This window comes from Physeter macrocephalus, chromosome 15 (assembly GCF_002837175.3).
Source record: "Physeter macrocephalus isolate SW-GA chromosome 15, ASM283717v5, whole genome shotgun sequence".
Lineage (NCBI taxonomy): Eukaryota > Metazoa > Chordata > Mammalia > Artiodactyla > Physeteridae > Physeter > Physeter macrocephalus.
The window spans coordinates 63,332,903-63,347,205 of record NC_041228.1 but is presented as its reverse complement, the minus strand read 5'-3'; the positions used below and the strand labels follow the sequence as shown (position 1 = coordinate 63,347,205).

General features: G+C 41.0%; 1 protein-coding gene across 10 annotated transcripts in view; it reads right to left on the bottom strand.

Moving 5' to 3' along the window:
* C15H8orf89 (chromosome 15 C8orf89 homolog) overlaps positions 1-14,303 on the bottom strand; it is a 99,558-nt gene that overhangs the window by 83,922 nt on the left and 1,333 nt on the right. The gene's annotated exons all lie outside the window — the stretch shown is intronic.

Sequence of the window (14,303 nt, the reverse complement as noted above, 5' to 3'; positions counted from 1 at the left end):
CTATACTTCAATTTAAATAAATAAATAAATAAATAAATAAGAATTAATATGGATCCCAAAGGACCCCAGATATCCAAAATAATCTTGAAAAAGATGAAAGTTGGAGGCATCAAACTTTTTGATTTCAAAATATGTCACAAAGCTAAAGTAATTAAAACAATATAATACTGGCATAAAGACAGACATATAGGTCAATGGAACAGAACAGACTCCAGAAATAAATCCATACATATACAGTAAACAGATTTTTGACGAGAGTGCCAAGAATACAGAATAGGGGAAGAATAGTCTCTTTAACAAATGGTGTTGGAAAAACTGGATATCCACATGCAAAAGAATGAAGTTGAACCCTTATCTTACACCATACACAAAAATCAACTCAAAATGAATTAAAGACATAAACCTAAGACCTGAAAGTGTAAAACTCCTAAAAGAAAACACGGGGATTAAAGAAGGTGTGGCCAAGACGGTGGAGTAAGAAGATCCTGAGCTCAAGCCCTCCCACTGACACACCAAAATCACAACTATTTACAGAGCAACTATTGATGAGAAAGACCAGAAGATTAGCAGAAAAAGATCTACAACTAAAGATATAAAGAAGGAACCACAAGGCAGGTAGGAGGGGCAGAGATGTGGTACAGTTGAGACCCCATAACCCCAGGTGGGCGACCCACAAATAGGAGGATAATTACAGTTTGCAGAGGTTCTCCCCAGGGAGGGAGGAATCTGAGCCCCACATTGGGCTCCCCAGTGTGGAGGTCCTACACCAGGAAGATGAGCTCCCAGAATGTTTGGCTTTGAAGGCCAGTAGGGCTTAAATTCAGGAGAACCAGAGGGCTGTGGGAAATAGAGACTCCACTCTTAAAAATCTACACAAAATCTCACACATCCAGGACCCAGGGCAGAAGCAGTAATTTGAAAGAAGCCTGGGTCAGACACACCTGCGTATCTTGGAGAACCTTCTAGAGAGGCAGGAGTCCCCTGGAGCTCACCCTGGGGACACAACTGATGGGAGCCATTTGGGGACACTCGTTCTACCACAAGGACAGTGGTGCTGGCAAGTGCCCTTTTGGAGTCCTTCCTCTAGTTCATTAGCACTGGGAACCAGCCCTGCCCATCAGCCTTTTGACATCACTACTGGGATGCCTCAGGCCAAGCAACTGGCCAGGCAGGGAGACAACCTCACCCATCAGCAGGCTGGCTGCCTTAAGAAACCCTGAGCCCACAGCTACCCCAGGACCCGGCTGTACACACCAGCATACCAGCATTAGCCCTGGGACCGGCCTCACCCACCAGTGGGCAGGCAACAGCCCCAGGACCCCAGGGTCCTGGTCCAACCCACCAGCGGACCAATACACCAACCCTGGGACACGCAAGGCCCTACAGCCAGAGATCCCAGGACCCAGCTCTGCCCACCAGTGGGCCAGAACTAGGCCTAGGACCCAGACTCACCCACCAGTGGGTGGGCACCATCCCCAGGATCCTGTGGGCCCCAGCCTGGCCCACCAATAATTCTAAAATGTATATGGAAGCACAAAAGGTCCAAAATAGCCAAAACAATCTTGAGAAAGAAGAACAAAGCTGGAGGTACCATGCTCTCTGACTTCAGATTATACTACAAAGCTACAGTAATCAAAGCAATACTGTACTGACACAAAAACAGACATATAGCTCAATGGACCAGAATAGAGAGGCCAGAAATGAGCCCACACTTATATGGGAAATATGCTATAAACATGTAGGTGAAAAGCCCAGAAGGCTGCTTTTTAAAAAGACGATTCTTACCTCTTCACATATCTCTATTCGCCTGGAGAACAGACGGGGGAACAGAAGAGCTAAAACCTTTCAGCCAGCTCTTGCCTCAGTTAGTATCACTATAGAGTGGGCAAGCAGCCTTCTGGGCTTTTCGGCTACATGTTTATAGCATCCTGTCATTCTCTTCACAGCACTTATCATAGTTTATAATAATGTATTTCTATGTCATTATTTATTGTCTGTCTCTGACACTGGTATTTGAATAAAACTCCAAACTCTATTTTGCCAGCTGTTTAGTTTTGCAAACAGAATCCCCTAGGATCTGTTCCCGACCTACCTTTGCAATTTTGTCACTAGACAGTTCCCCCTCTCCCATACTCTAATTCAGGGGTCAGCAAACTGTCCCCAGGTCAAATCCAGCCTGCTACCTGTTTCAGTAAGTAAATTCGCATTGGAACACAGAAACAAATGTCCACTTGTACGTATTTTCTATAGCTTCCTTTGGCCTACAAGAGCAGAGTTGAGTAGTTGCAACTGAGACTCTATGGCCCACAAAGTCTAAAATACTTACTGTACACATTTCACTAAAGTTTGCCAGCCCCGGCTCTAATTCATTCAACGAGCATCTACTGAGTACTTACTAGGTGTTATGCTAGGTGAAATTTCTGAAATTTAAAATACATATGTTACAGGAATTCTACTTTGTTTTTCAATGGATCATACCTTGAGGTTCATGCACCCTATTTTGGAGGCCACAGCTATAAACAGTGGGAGCTGTTGAAGGACTAGACCTAAGATTTTAAAATATTGCTTTAACTTTGGCAATATTAGAAGACAGATGGGAATGAGAAGGCCAATTAGGAAACTATTACAATTGTTTAGGTGAATGGCAGTGAGGGCCCAAACCAAGGAAAAAGCAGACTGAGACACAAGCTGGATAGAGTTTAACGTGGTAGCATCTAGAGGACCTGGGAACTGTATATGACTGGCACCATTCACGATGTTAAGAGTTAGGGAGGAGGAACCAGCTTGAATGAGAAGAGAAATTCAGCTGTGGATAAAATGAGCTCAAGGTACACGTGGTCCGGAGGTGGGAGTGGGTTTAGCCAAGAGATACAGATTTAGTAGTCATCAGCATAGTTAAAGTTCTGAGAACAGATAAGGCTGTCCAGGGTCAGTGGAGGGTATAAGTGAAAAGTTAAGAATAAGAGCAAGTCCAAGGGCACCAATATTTGAGGGACAGGCAAAGAATAGGTTGACCACAAAGAAGACGGAAAAAGAATGGTTAAAGAGACAGAAGAACCAAGATGGGGTGCCGATAAAAATCAAAGGCAAAGAGAGTTTTAAGAAAAAGGAAGCAGTGAACAATTTCGTTAGAGAACGACAATGTCTAAAGAGCTACATTTAAACACGAGAGACTCTTGAGCATGGGTATAGTATTCAGAGGAGGAAGACAATTAAAAAAGAGACACTGAAAACAGAGAAGTTGAAAATAATTGATTAAGCATTTTCCTGGGGGAGATGGAAGAGTAAGGAGCAAGAACATCTGCTTTTTAAAGTCCAGGATAAAATATAAAATGTCATCATTAAACAACAGCAGACAGAATAAGGAAATAGAACCAAGTAAACAATAAATATATATTACTTTGTTAGGGCTACAATAACAAAGTACCACAGACTGGGTGGCTTAAAAAACCAGAAATCTATTGTCTTATGTTTCTGGAGGCTAGACGTTCAAAATCAAGGCATCGACAGGGTTGGCTCCTTCTGAGGGCTGTGACCAAAGGATCTGTTCCAGGCCTCTCTCCTTCGTTTGCAGATGACTCCCTTCCCCCTGTGTCTTCACACTGTCTTCCCTCTGTACATATTTGGGTCCAAACTTCCCCTATTTATAAGGACACTGGTCATATTATATTAGGGCCCACTCTAATGACCTCATATTAATTTGATGACCTCTGTAAAGACCCTATCTCCAAATAAGGTTACATTCCAAGGTTGGGGTTAGGGCTTCAACATATGAATTTGGGGGGCGGGGGCAGAGGGGCACAATTTAACACATCACAGCCAATATAAGATGTGTGTTGGAGACAATTAAGAAAAAAAACGCTACTTAAACAAGCAGACATAGGGAATTCCCTGGCGGTCCAGTGGTTAGGATGCAGCGCTTTCACTGCCAGGGCCCGAGTTCAATCCCCGGTTGGGGAACTAAGATCCTGCAAGCCACGTGGCACAGCCAAAAAACAAAAAAAAAACAAGAAACAAGCTGACATAAGAATGTATTCACTCCTACCAAACCAATTTCTAAAGAAAAAAAAAGAAAGGCTAATATAGCTATAATTGGGACCTTCACAATTCTACAGTACAATAATGACTATCGATATTCATAGCAATGTGAAGGAAAGATTCTTAGAGGTCTTTATCAATGAGAAGGCTAAGTTCAATAATATTTTAGTGTTAAATGCATTTACTATACGTGAATCCTTTAAAAATTGGAAATCCATGGTAGCTCCTGTATTATTATTATTTTTCTTAACAGCTTCATTGAGATATATGTCACATACCATACAATTCACCCATTTAAAGTGTACAATTCAATGGTTTTCAGTATATTCACAGATGTGTACAACCATCACCACAATTTTATTTTTGTTTTTTATTCCTGTTTTTGTTTTTTTTAACATCTTTATTGGAGTATAATCGCTTTACAATGTTGTGTTAGTTTCTGCTGTACAACAAAGTGAGTCAGCTATACATATACATATATCCCCATATCCCCTCCCTCTTGCATCTCCCTCCCACCCCCTCTATCCCACTCCTCTATAGCTCCTGTATTATTTGGCTTCAAATGACAGAAAATCCAAAACAAGTGGCTTAAACAAGAAGATCTTCCCTTAAATAAAAGCCTAGACAGACCCCCCCCCTCTCCCCCAACAGGGATGATGCCAAGGTATCAGGGACCCAGGCTCCTTTTATCTTATGGCTCTACCACCCTGAACATACAGTATCTACCTTCAGAGTTCGAGATGGCTGTTTGAATAAATGAACATTCATATCAGTGCTGATGGGAACAAGTATTATCGTGTGGAACAAAAAGATACAGATCTAACATCAATATGATAAGTTAAAATCCCCAAAGTCCTAAATATGAATTGGAAGTATCAGTATAAGACTTTTATCTTAAAAGAAAAAAAAAAGTATTTCTTAGCTCTGTCCACTGAACCTAATAACTAGATTGTGGGCCCATTCCTGACTTAAAAAAAAAAACCCCAAAACTAAAAACAGCTAGGGCCCCTTGAAGAAATACTTAATTCCAGGTCTGTGACAGGAAATGTACAAGATGAACCCAGTACATCTTTTCACTCCAGAAATCTAGGAATCTAAGATGACTACAATCACGGTAGTCACCAGGTTGAAGAGAATCCAATTAACCAAAGCTAAGAGTATAAATATTAATCAGATATTAACTGTAATGAATTGAAATATATTAAAATATGTGTATGTTACATGAAATATACTTGGAAGGTATACAAATATATTAAATATTTATAATGATACTTTAAAAAAACAACACCTCACTCATCATCTTCGGAGGGTACTAAAGAATCAACTTGATTTGAAACCCGGGTCATATAAGAGAAGAATCAAGCATTTATCCACATGAATGATGATAGGGAAGTTTCTCTTCACAGAGTATCCCAGCTACTAAATGAAGAAATGATAGTATTACAGTGTTACAGTCTTGCAAACCTTAATTAATTAACGGATCTTGGCAATTGTGATGGTTAATTTTATGTGCCAACTTGGTTAGGCTCTAGAACCCAGCTATTGAATTAAACACTAATCTAGGTGTTGCTGTGAAGGTATTTGGTAGATGTGGGGAACACCTACAGCCAGTTGATTTTAAGTAAAGGAGATTACCCTCAAAAATCTAGATGGACCTTGTCTAACCAGTTGAATGGCTTTAAAACAAAACTGAGTTTTCCCTGAGGAAGGAAATTCTACCTCAAAACTGCACTATTAATTCCTGCCTGAGAGTTTCCAGCCAGCCTGCCCCCATAATCCCATAAGCTGAAATCCCTCTCTCTCTCTCTCTCTCTATATATATATATATAGAGATATATATACATATATATGTGTGTGTGTGTGTATATCTATCTATCTATCTATCTATCTATCTATCTATATATATATATATATATTTCCGGACAGATACAGCAATGTTTATCAAAGGCAGCTCTTGCCAAAACAAACAAACATGACGCTGACCAAGACTTTAGATCTAACTATCAATTTAGAAAAAAATACAGAGCACAAAGGAACATATTAAATGGCATCACAGGGATGCAATCAGCAGTAAGAGATTGTGGAGTTTCGACTTGTGACAAATAATCTTGTTCTTTCAACCAATAAATTGTTATAAATAAATAGAGAGATGGGAGGGATAATATATAGATGAACAGAGACCAGACATAGCAAACAGTTGCAATGTATGGACTTCATTTGGATAAACTGTTAAAAAAAAAAAAAAAAGATACTTTATGAGACCATCATGGAAATCTGAGCACTGACTGGATCTTTGGTAACATTAAGGGATTACAATTAATGTTTTAAGGTGTAATAGTGGGTTTTGTTTTGAAAATAGTGGTTTGCGTTTTTAAAAGAATTCTTATCTTTAGAGAGACGTACTGAAATATTTATGGATAAAATGATAAAATGTTTGCGATTTGCTTCAATACAACGGGTGTGAGAGGGCGACGGTGGTGGTGAGAGTAGAGATGAAAGAAGGTCAGCCGTGAGTTGCTGTCACAGCTCAGGGGCTGGGACACTGGATTTTATTATCCACCACCTTCTACCTTTGGATACGCTGGGCACTCTCCACGGTTAAAAAAATACCAAACTGAGCTCCAGCTTACAGAGAGAAGGAAGGGAAGAGAGAGAGGCATTCTCCGTCTCTTTAAAGTCACTTCTGGGAAGTCATACACACAATTCTGCTTATATCCCATTGGTCAGAACGTAGTCACGTGGCCACAGCGAGCTGTAAAAGGAAGTGATAAAATATCTTCCATTCTGGGCATCCTGTACCCAGCTGAAAAATCAGGGGTCCTTTTACTAGAAAGACGAGGGAACAGGCGCTCTGAGAAAACTTTAGCAGTCCTGCCACACTGGCTAAGGCAAAATATCTATTTAAACATGTGAACATGTCTTTCCCTCCCTCCATGTCTGATAACATAATACAGGACCTATTTAATAATGGTCCAGCAGAATTTGAGCAAAAGGTATCAGAGTATGACAGATTTTGGGTCACTATGTCACAACTCTTTAAAAACAGACAATAAGTCGTTGCTCTCCTAAAATATAAAATCAACATGAAAACTTATCAGTTAACTACAGGTCAAATACTACTACAATAACCCACATTGTAACCATAGTCTCTGTTATAATAGAGAATTTTTCCAAGCCCAATAGAAAAATTTGAATAATCAATACAGTAGAATGTATATTGATGGTAAATAGTGGCAAAGCCACAACATTCCCCTCCATTAATGTGGGCCACAGACTCTTCCAGGGACCCTGTCACATGATAAATTCATCCATCCGTCAGACCTTTCCGAGCACTTAATATATGTAAGTAGATTTAAAGAATGATCTACTAAGTGTTCCTCTAGAATCTGCCCGCATGTACTACTGCCTCTTTCAATGATGCAACACCAACAACCCAGCTCATTAAGGATCACATGATACAACCACTTAATACAGCACCTGGAACGGAGTAGGCATCAAAAAGCTTTAGCTTTTACTGGATTATTCTTTTAAGATCATCACTACTCAGCATTTTAAACATACTGCTTTTTTAAAAAAATTAAGAATGTATTATATTTTATTGATTGATTGATTGGCCACAACACACAGGATCTTAGTTCCCCAGTCAGGGATCGAACCCATGCCCCGTGCTTTGGAAGCTCAGAGTCTTAACCACTGGACTGCCAGGGAAGTCCCTTAAGCATATTGCTTTTAAAAGCAGAATCCTTAACCAAAATGTTTTAAATGGAATAAAACGTGGCTTCAACAGAAATCTGGTTAGATCTACCTTTATTTTTGAAAGTACTAAGAAGGTAAGAGGTACCTGTTAACAGAGACTGAACACACTGAAGTAACACTAGCATGTTAATGAAAAGTTGCTGAGGTTAATATAGGAATTTTCATTAAGAACCTATAGTATCAAGAAAATCTTTAATTTCTTAGTGATGGAGAATAAAATTGTTCAGTGAAATGAAAAACAACTATTTAAAACCTCTATTTTTAAAAATGGCCTCGGTTGGGAATTCCCTGGCAGTCCAGTGGTTAGGACTCTGGGCTCTCACTGCCTGAGGGCCCGGGTTGAATTCCTGGCTGGGGAAGATTCCACAAGCCGAAGAATGCCGCCTAAGTAACTAAACAAACAGATAGATAAAAAAAAAAAAACAGCCTCTGTCATTGCGGTAAAAATTCATTCTTATGGAAGAATTCCTGGATTAGAATTGTCCATATTCCCACATCCACAAGCCAAAATCTAAAGATGAGGAAGGAGATAAGTGAAAGTCATTGGAAATTTAGTAGGGTAAGCATAGGTTCAGTCAGGTCTATACATCTGTATAAAAAGAATATCTTACTGCTGTCTGAACTGCAATTCTTACTGGAAAATTAAGTACTGGTTCAACAGAAATCACTGATTTACAGACCAGTAAGAGACCTAATCTTCTAATTTTTGAATTAAACAACTGAGGTTTGGGAGGGTTAAATGCTTTACCTCTAATGTGTATATAACAAGGAACAAAAAAAATAACTATTAATTTTATCAAATTCTCGCTCTTTTTTTTTTTAGGAAGGAGGAGAGATGGACAAGGGAAAGCAATTTAAAAAGTATTAAGATTAAGCTCTAGCAAAATTAAAAATAAGAAGCATGCAAAATACTAGGGAAAGTAACTGCTAAAACTGTATGCAAAGTTCTTATCTGGACACAAGTATTTCCCGTTTTCCAAAATTCATAAGCAGTTAATTAGCTCATTTGTGTTTAAATATTCAACTCACTGGAAGAGTTACTTAAGCATTCCCTAAGTTAAGAACACACTAGCCTGTGATTTAAGAAATGAATAAATAGGGACTTCCCTGGTGGTGCAGTGGTTAAGAATCCGCCTGCCAATGCAGGGGACATGGGTTCGATCCCCGGTCTGGGAAGATCCCACATGCCGCGGAGCAAGTAAGCCCGTGCGCCACAACTACTGAGCCTGCGCTCTAGAGCCCGCAAGCCACAACTACTGAGCCCGCGTGCCACAACTACTGAAGCCCGCGCACCTAGAGCCCGTGCTCCGCAACAAGAGAAGCCACTGCAACGAGAAGCCCGCGCACCACAACGAAGAGTAGCCCCCACTCGCCACAACTAGAGAAAGTCCACGCGCAGCAACGAAGACCCAAAGCAGCCAAATATAAATAAATAAACTAAAAAAAAAAAAAAGAAAGAAATGAAGAAATAAAGAAGCAATAGCTTCTACAATATATCCACGCCCACCTATACACCCTAAAGCCCACTGTTCCTTCCCCATGCCTGTCACCCAATCCTGGATGGAGAAAACCCACTTATTTTCTTGTTAACCTTTCTGTGCCTCAGTCTCCCCACCTAGGGAATAATCATCTCTGCCTTACAGAGTTATTGTGAAGTGTAAAGGGAATTTAAGAAAAGCACCTAGCTAAATGCCCAGTACACTGCTCTAATTCTCCAACAAGAATCTTCAGTTCAGACCACAGTAAGGTATTTTTATACATAGAAACAAACGACAGCTGCTATTATTATCATAATCATCATGACTGAAATTGTTATAGGACAAGAGTCAACTAATACCTGGGGTCCAGGAGGTACTGGTTGACTCAGTGCTTCTTCTTTCCCTGTCAGGGTAAATATGCAGCCCTAGATCTCTCCTGTTCTTACTCATACTGTCCCATTCTTGCCTTACGGTTTCCATTCCTTCCTCTCCTTGAATAATATAAAAGTTTTTTCCAAGATGTCTATTATTTTTTTTTTTTTTTTGCGGTACGCGGGCCTCCCTCTGCTGTGGCCCCTCCCGTTGCGGAGCGCAGGCTCCGGACGCGCAGGCTCAGCGGCCATGGCTCACGGGCCCAGCCGCTCCGCGGCACGTGGGATCCTCCCAGACCGGGGCGCGAACCCGGTTCCCCTGCATCGGCAGGCGGACGCGCAACCGCTGCGCCACCAGGGAAGCCCCAAGATGTCTATTATTTTTAGTTTTCCCATTTGCTGCATTCACCAAGTCTCCTTCCTTGTGGTTCCATTTCCTTATATGATTTGTAATCTTTGACTGCGAGCTCATCTTTAGAGAGATTGCTATCTATAGGAGTCCAGTGTTCCCTGAGTTGTGGAGACTGTGCTATATACATTTCTCTGTATGCTTCCCATTGGTCTCTGCCTGGCCCTGGGTTTCAGAGGTATCAGGCCAGTTAATATGCCAATTTCTTAGACTGTGGTCTTTGAGTCATATAGTAATGTGAATTCAGACCTCAGACTTGAGCTGGTGCAGGGTATGATGCTCTAATGTCTAGCAGCTGACTCTTTCCTACCATAGTTCAAGTGGATGGCAAGCTTCCTTACAGCCTCCCCAGGCCAATGAGGGGTATTTTTCTAGTTATCACCTCTGTGTCAAGGTACTTGTGGCAGGTTGTATTTTCCAAAGAAGGATGCACTAATACATATCATCTCTGCAAGTTCTTCCTTCAATGTGACGTTGACACTCCTCCATCAAGAGGTGAGGTCTGTGTTCCTTTCTCTGAAACTAACTTCCTTAGTCAATAAAATGCAGTAGAATTGACACTGTGATGTTCAAGGCTAGGTCATAAAAGATGATACGATTTCCACTAGCTAGCTCTCTCAGGACACTCACGTTTGAAACCCGGCCACCATTTTGTGAGGAAGCTAAGTGATAGGAATAGGCCACCGTAGAAAGGTTCCATCTGACATCCACAGCTAAGGTCTCAGGCCACAGCCAGGATCAGCCACCAGACATAGGAGTGAGTGAGCCTGCAGGTGATTCCAGCCCCGAGCCTTCAAATCTTCCATCTGAGGCCCCAGACATGGTGAAGCAGAGCCAAGCTGTCCCTGCCGTTCACTGTCCAAATTCCTGCACTGTCCCTCAGAATCCAGGAGCACAATAAAGGGTTGTTTTGCACCACTAAGTTTTGGAGAAGTTTGTGATGCATCCATGGTAACTGGAACAGTACTCCTTTGTGACTCCCAGCTCTCAGCAGATGCTCAACGCTGCCTTCCTGTGTGAGCATTCCCTCATTTCTGCCACCTGGGGGTTTTCTCCTCTTGGTTCCTAGCTCAGCCACATGGCCATAAATTATCTTAATATACTTTACCGCGCATTTGAAATATATGGAAGCAGTATGGAGTTTCTGCATGTCGGCTTCCTCTGCCACACTGACCAGAAGTTCCCAGAATAGCTTTTCAAACGATGACATAAAGAACTGAAGAATTTAACTTCTCTTGTATATAAAGATACTTAAAAATCAATAGGAAAGTGGACCCCAAGATAGTGTGTTTATTAAAGAACAGATAACTCATTACGGAAAAAAATGGTCAATAAAAGTTTGCCCTCACTAATACTCAAAAAAAAGCAAAATAATATAATGAGCTACAACTTTTGCCCTGAAAATAGCAAAAATTTTTTTCTCTACTACTAGACAGTGTAAGATGGGATTCAAGGAAACAGGTACTCTCATAAGGTTTCAGTGGAAGTATTAGTATATTTCCAGAGAGCAATCTAGCAATACATATGTCCTTATAATTTTATATACTTTTGACCCAGCAATTCCACTTCCAGGAGTTTATCCTAAAGGAACAATCAATGATACATCCAAATATTTACCTTTAAGGATGTCAAATCCTACATTTTTAATAATAGAAAAGCAAAAAGGCTGAAAATAGCCCAACATCAAAGAGCAGATGGTAAGATTATCTTTATTTTTAGCTTTGATTAAACCAAAATAATCATCAAGTGAACATAAAGAAAGGCAAGTTGTAGATTCATTGAGAAAGCTAGTTATTTATATATTTGCAATGCCAGTCATTGTGCTAGGAGGTGAAATTAAAAAATGATTAGGATGCAAAAGCGTACAGTCTACTGGGGGAACAAAGTAACCAAACAATTACACTTCACTATGATACATATTGATGATAAATCTGTGTTTAGATTTTGTGGGACAACAGGGCCTTTGCTGACCTAACCAGACTGGGGAAGGAGAGTTTTGCTGTTGCTTATGAGCAAGGGTTGTTCAAGCCAAGTCCCACGGGTTTTGATAAATAGAAATGGACTGTGGCAGAGAAGACTGGATGCCCAAAATTCTTGTTCCTCCGGAGAATACAGTTGTTCCTAGAAAGTGGTTACCTCCTTGCGGTTGGAATGGGAGTGAGTGCAACGTGTGACACTTTGCGCAAGAAACTTCAGAAGCAGGTCTGCTTTTTTTTTTTCTTTTTTTGAGGTCACGCAGCTTGTGGGATTTTAGTTCCCCGACCAGGGACTGAACCCAGGCCCTACGACCGTGAGAGTCAGGATGCTAACCACTGGACCGCCAGGGAATTCCCCCAGGCCTGCTTTCTCCATACTTCCTCCTTCCCACCCTGCTGGCCGCAGTTAGCCCACAGTGAAGCTAATGAATGGCAGAGCCTGGGTCCTACTACCAATGGGAAGCAAGCTGCCTGCTGACCAGGAACACCTGCCTTGGAACTGTTATGTGAGCAAGAACTAAAGTTCTGTATCCTAAATCACTAAAATGTTGGGGACTGTTTGTCGTTATAGCTATCAATACCCTAATACATGCAATGTTTTATTCCCAAGGGTGAATATATTAGCTCACTTACTCAAATATATTCACTAAGCATATACTACCTGCAAGTCTATGTGCCATGTGCACGACAAATACAAAGCGAACTAGAGATTCTGCCTTCACAGGTTTTCCAGTCCAAAAGGAAAAACCGTAGCCACTCATACAACTATAGTATAAGGCAAAGTGTCACATTACAGCCTTAGGGGAGCTAGATGGACAGATATACAGTATCTCGCATCTGAGGAGTTCAAAGGAGGGAGATACAACTTTCACAAGGGGGTTCAAAAAAGACTCGGAAGAAACTAGAAAATGACATTTAGATAGAAATGTGGGTAGAGGCCCTGCTGGAAAAGGGAAAGATGTGAAAGTTGCCCTGGAGAGTGGAGAAGGGGTTCAGCACTGGGGCAGGATCACAGACACATCTGAACGCCGGCCAAAGTGGCTTGTACTTTCTTTTTTAGCAATGAGAAGGCATGAGGGTTTTCGAACAGAGGTGTGGCATATTCACAGCCATGCTTTAGGAAGATTTAGATGGCAGAGAATATAATAGTTGAGTGCTTAAATTAGAGTAGTGGAGAGAATTTGACAACACTGACAATTGATTGAATATTGGAGGTTCAGGAAAGAAAAAAAAGAGTCAAAGGAAAAAAAAGAGTCAAAGATGACTGAGGCTGTGAACTAGGGTGACCAAAAGAATTATGCAACCATGCATTAAATTCAGAGAAAGTGCGAGTCTGGGGGCGGAGGGCAACAAGCAGCTCAGTTTTAGATAAAATTAGTCTAGGACATTCAGGTGGAGATATGTAACCTGGATCTAAGCTATAGGAATATTGAAGACTATAGGTTTTGGTTTGGTTGGGAGATGAAGCTTTTAAGAGTTATCGATTTATTGGTGAGAATTAAGGCCAGAGATTGGATAAAGTTGGCAAAGGAGATTTTCCAGGGAGAAGAAAACCAGAATTCCTTCAAATATATGCAAGCCAGGAAGATAAAGAAAAGGCAGAAAAGTGACTGGAAAGGCACATGATCCAGAGGAACCAGAATCGTAGGAAGAACTGGACCATGTCCAATTCTACAGGAGTTAGTAGAGAAAGGAACTACATATTAATAATACTGTAACACCAAACGATCTCATTTAATCCTCAAACAACCCAATGAAACACAATGCCCAGTCAATTACCGACCAGGAATTCAGATCCGACAAAGAACATAAGCACTGCAATTAAATGAACCAGGATTCTAATCTTGGCTCTGCACTTCAATAGCTGCATAACCATGGGGTCATGAAGAAAATAATAGTGCCTCTGGCTCTCATAGGGTTAGTGAGGATTAAATTTTAAAAATGCATGCAGGATTTTGTGGCTTTGAAAATTACCACAAAAATAAAAAATGCTACTTTTGAAATTAAATATAAAATAATAAAATAAATAAATAAAATGCATGCAGGGGCTTCCCTGGTGGTACTATGGTTAAGAATCCGCCTGCCAATGCAGGGGACACAGGTTTGAGCCCTGGTCCAGGAAGATCCCACATGCTGCGGAGCAACTAAGCCCGTGCACCACAACTACTGAAGACCGCGCTCTAGAGCCTGCAAGCACAACTACCGAGCACGCGAGCCACAACTACTGAAGCCCACGCACCTAGAGCCTGTGCTCCACAACAAGAGAAGCCACCAT